Raw genomic sequence first — 8,527 nt, 5'->3', positions numbered from 1 at the left:
TAATTACAAGAAAATAAAAAGTGTGAGTGTACATGGATATTTTTATTATAGCTAATTACATTTACATTTAGTAGATTCCGAAAATGATGACAGAAGTTAAGAAAACTTCAGTTACAATAGAGACATGTGAATGAAAATTTTTTGGCCTTCAAAAAAAAAAATGGATTAAAATAGTGCACTATAAACTTCCGGGTTTCTTAGATAAATTATTATATTAAAATTTTAACTAATTTTATAATTTCTCCATTATAATGACTTTTTTAAATTCATATCTTTGGATCATTCAGTCTGCTTCTTCATACATTTAACTAATGTACGGAACATTATTTTTTGAACAGTTAAACTGTAATGTATAGATAAAGTAATTGTTTTTATTTTAAAAAACATAAAATTTATCATCACCTGTTGTAGAGAAACTTCTTGAGGTGCAGTAGAGTAAATTAGTGTGATTCAGACAAATAGTGAAACCTTCTCAAAAAAATAAAATATTTATCAAAAAAAAAAAGAAATAAAAGAAATATTTTACTTATTAAAGAGAGATTTCCCTCAATCAAATTCCATTTCCTAGTCCTGGAATATTAAAAACATCAACAAACGTTAGATTTAATGAAGTTTCAATTCTAAGGCGAAGAAGTCTCACACATATTTTTTTTATATTTTTAAATAGCGTTTCATTGCTTTCCATATATTATAATTTTTATTTTAATTACTAATTGATTTTAATATAAGAATATCATTAAGTAGGAGCTAGTAAATATATTCCTGGATTTGACCTGCTGCACCAGAAAATAGTCAAGTTATAACCACATGGTTAATAGAGCCTTTTGGAGAAAAAATGGTACCAAATTATTATTACAATTAAAATTATGAAACATGAATTATCAAAATTAAAATAAACATTAGTGTAAAGTTAATGCTAAGTTACGGTTAGATGTAAAATGAAATGTAAGGAATGTGGCAGATCATCAAGAATGCTGTTTACCTTGACCGCGACGGTAGCTAGCAAACTAAATTCGATCTTCCCTTTCCCAATTATTATAATATTTAACAATAATTATAATATTTAGTAATTATAATAATATATAGCAATTATCATAATATTTAACTAACTTATTCTAACGGACCATTGAACAAGGTTATAATGCTATCATTTATTGTGTATGAGGTTCTAAGATTAAAATCAGCATACAGGGTTTCATTGTTGAGTGCACTAGTTGAAAATATGAATTAAGGGTCACAAAAAAAAGAAAAAAAACAACATAATTAATAAAATATTCACATCTAATCCAAATGGTATGTATTTTTACGAATTATTTAAGTTATAATAATTAAATTAATAGGTATACAACAACTTTATTAATGAAATTTAAACATTACTATTTATTTTAAATATATTTTTTCAATTTCTTGAGACGTAATTATTTATTAAATATATAATATAAGCTGTTAAATATTTAGATTGCCCTTGAGGATGGCCGAAATACGTTGGACTATTGATGAAATAAAAGTGTTGAGTCTATACAAGGATACAATTTTGATTTATTTAATAAATTACTGTTTATATTAAATCTTGTTCAAAGCGATTAACTCGAGCATTAAGATAGGATTGGAATCTTTCTTCCACAGCAGCTTTAGTCGAACGAAACTGGATATGTATTATAAATCACTGAATATTTTTTTATAACTACAGTTGAAGACACCTAATACACTTAGTAGTAATGTCCATATTTGTTGTATTGTATTCTATATATTATATATTTGTTATTCTATTATATATTTGTTATATTATATATTATATACAGTTATTCCAAACCGTCAATATTTCTGTTTTCACTATTGCCAGCAGTTGATAAGTGATATAATGGGTATGAACAATAAGAAAGGTTTTTTTTCAATTATTTTAGTTTGTTCTATAAGACATACTGTGAAACAAAAACCACGGGCAAAAGGATTTGTTATATTACTTTTATTCATGAGCATGTTTATATTTTTGAGATCGTAATTATTGCAAATAATAATAAAAATAAAAAACATTGTGTTTTGTATAAGAGTATTCAAAAGAACCTAAAATTAAATAAAACAGTAAGTACAATTTATATAATGCAAAAACTAAAAACAATATAGGTAATGCATACAGACTTGCCTTGGGCTCGAGTCATGAGGAACAAAGCCGGGAGCACTATTTGGAGATGTGCCAGCCACTTTATGAGTTATAAAAAGTTACAAAGTGTATAAGACGAAATAATATTAGCCAATTATAAAAAAAAAAAAAAAAACCAATAAGGGATGTATTTAATTAAATAAATTCAAATACAAGTTCTTTTATGTAGGAAGAGAACTCGTTAGTTATTTCCTCGGGGAGCAAAAATGTCCAAGGTATTCACTGTATAATATAAACATTTGCTTTTTTCTAAATATAATAATGTATTAAACATTCAGTATAAAGCAATATATTATTATGTAAACATTGATATAAAATATAGATACATAATTTATTATATGATTGTTTGAGAGTGTTTCATTTCATTATTAACATACACAATTTTGATCATATTACTCTCAACTTTTATTTTCAAAAAACTTCCCAACGTTTCGGCCCTCAGGCCATTTTCAAGGAGACAACCTTAAATATTGATGTCTTGTTTTTTTTGAAACTTATTTCCAGGCTAATTGCCCATGTCACATATAACTTTTTATACCTTAAATTTAAAAACTTTTTTATACAAATAATCCCCTGTTTTTCACTTATATTCATCTTCATGATGATAATGAGTGAAATCATAATATAAGTGAAAAAGAGGGGATTATTTGTATAAAAAAGTTTTTAAATTTAAGATATAAAAGGTTATATGTGACATGGGCAATTAGCAAATAAGTTTTTAAAAAAACAAGACATCAATATTTAAGGTCGTCTCCTTGAAAATGGCCTGAAGGCCTAAACGTTGGGAAGTTTTATTGAAAATAAAAGTTGAGAATAATATGGATCAAAATTGTGTATGTTAATAATGAAATTGATATAAAACTTTTCATTGTTTTTGATTAATATAAATATGAATTTTATCAAATCTAGCATTAATGAAGGATTTCCGAATCTGCTAGGTTCTTCATAATGAAGGATTAGTTTGTGTCTGATGAATTATTATATGTGTGGTGGAGTTATGTGGGACTTAAGGTTTTATTTCATTTTTGTTTTGTTATTTAAAATATTTTATTTGCCGTCACTCATGGATGGCCTTTGGAGGACGTTCAATCCAAGTTAATATAAATTAATAATTTACATTTTTTTTTAAATTATCAGTATTTTATGAATGTCAAAGAAACAGACTGAAAAGATAAAGGAATAAAGATGTTTGGTTTACACAGATTATTATTTAAAAACCCTATATATATATTTTTCTGAAATACACATTAAGAATCTCGTAATTTTTTTATTTAAAGGAATTTACTTTAAATCATATCTCATAACAATTATTTTTATATCGTATCTAAACAAAAAAATATAGATCATTAATATTAATTTTTACTTATCGATGAATGAGAAATAAATGTATATTTCTCAAGGGTTTATTTGTGGGGGAATGGGTAACTGAAAAAAAATGCCGATCGGTAGGTGGGCAATCTGTTAAAGAGGAGATAGCAATAAAAGGAGTAGAGCCGAGCCGACAGATCACCCAGCAAAAAAAGAAGAAAGTGAGGCGGTGTCTGGGCAACCAATGGCAAACCGACACGTCATTCCCTTCGGCACCGGTCTGTCCTCTCCTATAAACATGGTTCGGATATAGTCTCCATTATTCATTCTCATTATCTTTAACCTGAGGGTAAACAATTGAGAAGCGTTCTATACCAAGTTAACATATTGTCCTCTTATAAATAAAGAGTTTTTTTACTAACAAAAATTCTATTTCTAAAACTTAATAAGTTAATTTCAAAATTTTAATTTTCCAGTTTATAAGTGCTACAAATAATCATTTAAAATGGCTTATCTACATGCGGTACCCTAGAGTATTTTAAAAATAATAATTAAAAAAATTCACATTGTGAGGAATATATTTAAAAAAATTGTTTAGAGCCTTTCCCTCTCTCTAAATTTTTTTTTTTTTTTTATTTATTTAATTGATATTTACAACTGTATAAAAAATACTACAAGTAAATTTGATCATAATGACATAATGATATGATACAGGATGTAGAGAAACTGCCCAGTAGTAGAACTCTAAAAACAATTTACAATATAAGGTCACGTGGCTATCTTCTTTTCAGGCGCCTCGGAGGATTGTCAGGAATGGAAGAGGATGCAAGAATTATAAGTGCAGACTCAACAACTCTAAACCTGAAATGTCCAAGTAGGGTGAGTACCAGTTATTGATAGGCCAACCTTTCTTTTTTAAATACTAAGAGTTTGGTGCCAATTACCCTTTCAAAATTGGTCTAAGTTGTCATCTCAGGTTTTAGCTTACAACTGGAGTCAATCTTGAAACGGTATTGGAATCAAACTCTTAACACTTAAAAACAAATATTGTCCTATCTATAACTGGTGCACCTAACCTGCTCCATATTAAAATCTGTTAGCGAAGGCAATCCTGAATTTCCTTGTCAACGTTATCAGAAATAAATCTACATTTTTCAGATTTTGTACAAAAACAACAATTCTGCTTTCATAATAAACTAATAAAGTGGAATCCATAAGTGGTTATTAAAATTTGAAATAAAGATTAAGAAGATACAAATGAAATATGTAACCATTTGTAGTCAAAAGGTAGCCACCAAACATAATATAACTTTTACAATCGTGAAATATCGGCCATTAATTCGATTGTTGTTTATTATTTTTTATTTCTTTTCTGAAACCGAAAAGATAAGGTACAAAGTACAAGAAAAGAGGACTGACTCTCTTAGTCGTTCAGCGTGAATCATGAACTACTTTGCGGAGTGGCGTGACGTGTGACGACATCGGACCACTATCTCCTCATTCAGCCTTCAAGGACCTGTTTTTCCTGCTCCATTCAGATCTCTAGTAGCCTCACATGCGGTCCAGAACAGTCTTACAACTCATTGAAGATTAGCTTTGAGTTCATTTTTGTTATATGATAATAAGAAAACTATCCGATTTCATTATATCTAATGAATAACAAATTATAATTTTTTTGAAAAAGATAAAATAAAGCAAAAAGGAAGTTTGGTTCATTAAATAGACTTATAATTAGTGATAAGTCCGTTAATGTGTCTAGGTAATTAAATTAATAAATTTCTGATTAAAAACTATAGAACGAAGGTTAAATTTAAAGCTTATGTAGTACTATTTCTACGAATTTTTATGATCTACAACCTAATTTGTTGATATTTACGTTTCCTGTATATCTTATGTATATCCTGTATATTCTATAGTCTATCTTTATTTTGGTCCTTTTTATTATGCAAATCTAACATAATAGTCGATAAAAGTCAGTTTAAAAGGCACCCACGTTATACCAAATTTCCTTACTTTTTATAGACATCACAAACAATCTACTAATAATTTTAAGGAGATAAGCAATAACATTCCATCTTTTAGGAGACAAGTATTAGATTGGGTTAGTTCTGTTGTGATTTTATTTAGCATTATTTTTTTTTTAAGAAAATTAAAAACCGATTATTTAATAACTATATATAATATATAACGTCTCACTGTATAGTTAGTTTTCAGAATGGCAATTGTACTGTTTACTGGTAAACTCGTGTTGGAACAGATGTTCTATTACCTTTTTTAATGTCATTATTTATTACCTTATACGAAATTTCACAATAAATAATAATAACTTGTAAAAATTTGTAACTTTTCATTTTATGACTTTTTGTATGTATCCTGTTCAATATAAGATAAATATGACTGTTCTTGTCAAACCGCTCTTTAGAATTTTGTATATTTTAGTCTTTTAAATTAAAATATCTAAATAAGGGGGCGGAAAAAGTTTCCTCCGCTAAATATTCTTCTTTATCGGTTCAACGGTAAAATGGCTAAATATAGTTTATTACATTAAATTTTTTAAAATAGATGTAACCATATATATGGCTATAATATGTTTATTTATAAAAAAAAAGTACATAAAATGGATCTATTTAAATAATTAAAAACACATAGGCAATGGAAATAAATAATAACTATATATAAATATTTTGGGCAGGAGAACTGTTCTCCAGAACAATTACTCAGCTTATTAAAAGTCTCTAATTCCTCTTGACTAGAGCTACACTGGAAAGAGCTCAGTTGGTTGACATGTGAGGAATCAATGCCATACCACAGTTTGTTACAAATTTTATATTGATGTTTTTGTTTATTCAAAAATAAATACTGTATTGTTGTTTAAAATTATTAACTTGTTAAAAGCATTGTTTTTAAGAATATAACTTTTTTTGTTATTTATTTAGTTAGTTACAATTACACACAGGCCTCGACAGACGTTACACTTTGCCATTGTCTAGGTTTTTAATGATTTAAATAGATCAACTTCTTTGTATTTTTTTCAAATAAAGCACATTAAAAAAATGGCTAAATCTAATATTTTATTTTATTTTTTTGAAGAGGAATATTATGTTCATCTAGATTTTTTACTCTCATTGTTAGTTTCAGATTAACTAAAAATAAATATACAATACTTATTGTAGTAATGTAATACGATATCAAACACAGATTATATTACACGCATTATAGGGGCAGAGGAAGATAAATTAATTGGTAAAAATTATAAAAATAAGTATAAGAACGCAATAGAAATTTCTAGACATCCAATGTATTGCGTCATCGACTAATATGATAACCTGTGTTGGTTTTACAAAAAAACAACTGTAGCCTATTAATTCCTAAACTAATTATGTCTATTGGTACTGTTCAATGCACAGCAACACGTAAGCATTAAATATTTATAATATTAATGGTTAATAACTGGGTATCTGATGGCATAGAAAACAAATTTGAGATAATGTTAATATTATTGCCAGTCAATTGAGAAATGCAATCACATACTTTTTTAATTAATATAGATACTGAATTAATTTTTTATTAAATACTAAATGTAAGATTTTTAATCTGTATACCTACAGAAGGAAATCTCAAGTCCCCATGATGATTTCATATATGACGTCATTTAGATATAAGCATCGAATAAAAAGTCTTAATCTATTAAATATATGCAAAATGGCCTTGTAAAAGTGATGATGTCCCACTTAAATAGCCTTTCAGATTATGTTGAACTTCAGCCTTCGCCTATTAGTGAAGGCAGATCGAGGCTCAACTTGAACACCAAATCTAGATGGTCTGTAGTCTGGTTTGATTATTACCCATTATTTTATATTGACTATAAATCGTGTTGACGAAATTAAGGATCTAATAATTAACACTTTCAATTATATTCTGATCATTATAAGGAGGTGTAGATAGTTGACCGGAGATTAATAATTGGAGATGGTCGGAAGGGGGGGGGGAGCGGGACTTTAAAATAGAAGGAAGAATTATAATATTTATATAATTAGTTAAAATTTTAATATAATAATTTATCCAAGAAACCCGAAAGTTTATAGTGCACTATTTCAATCCATTTTTTTTTAAGTGTCTATGAAATTTTCATTCACATTCCTCTTTTGTAACTGAAGATTTCTTAACTTCTGTTACCATTTTCAGAATCTAACGAATTTAAATGTAATTAGCTATAATAAAAATATCCATATTGTTTCATACTGTGATTGGTATGCAATTGAAATTATTAATTATTATACCCTTGAGAATGACCGGAATTACCGAAACATAGGAGTTACAAGAAAATAAATAGTATGATACAATATGGATATTTTTATTATAGCTAATTAAATTTAAATTCAGTAGATTCTGAAAATGGTAACAAATGTTAAGAAATCTTCAGTTACAATAGAGAAATGTGAATAAAAATTTCTAAGACCCTTAAAAAAAAAATTGGTGAAATAGTGCACTATAAACTTCTGGGTTTCTCTGATAAATTATTATATTAAAATTTTAACTAATTATATAAATATTATAATTCCTCCTTCTATTTTAAAGTACCTCACTCTCCCCCCCCCCCGACCATCTTCTCCAATTATTAATTTTTAATCGTTATAAATTGTTTTCAAAAAAACATTCTGAACCATAAATTTCCTACTTTATTTACAATATCGCTGCAAACATATTGTTTCCTAATTTGAAAATGTTTTAGAGCTTATTGTCTAAGATAAGATTTGACAAAGCCATAATAGCCTACAACAGATTTATAACAAATGTTAGTTGTTATATTCTAAATAAGGCAGAAATTTATGGCTCAGAATGTTTTTTAAAAATAATTTATAGTGAATAAAATTTAATTTAAATTGTTAATTAATAGTTCCTTGAGATTGACTGGAATGGCCGAAACGTAGTAATTACAAGAAAATAAAAAGTGTGAGTGTACATGGATATTTTTATTATAGCTAATTACATTTACATTTAGTAGATTCCGAAAATGATGACAGAAGTTAAGAAAACTTCAGTTACAATAGAGACATG

Source organism: Halyomorpha halys, unplaced genomic scaffold, assembly GCF_000696795.3.
Source record: "Halyomorpha halys isolate HHAL.00 unplaced genomic scaffold, Hhal_1.1 Scaffold1587.1, whole genome shotgun sequence".
Taxonomy (NCBI): domain Eukaryota; kingdom Metazoa; phylum Arthropoda; class Insecta; order Hemiptera; family Pentatomidae; genus Halyomorpha; species Halyomorpha halys.
This window is presented reverse-complemented; position numbering follows the sequence as displayed.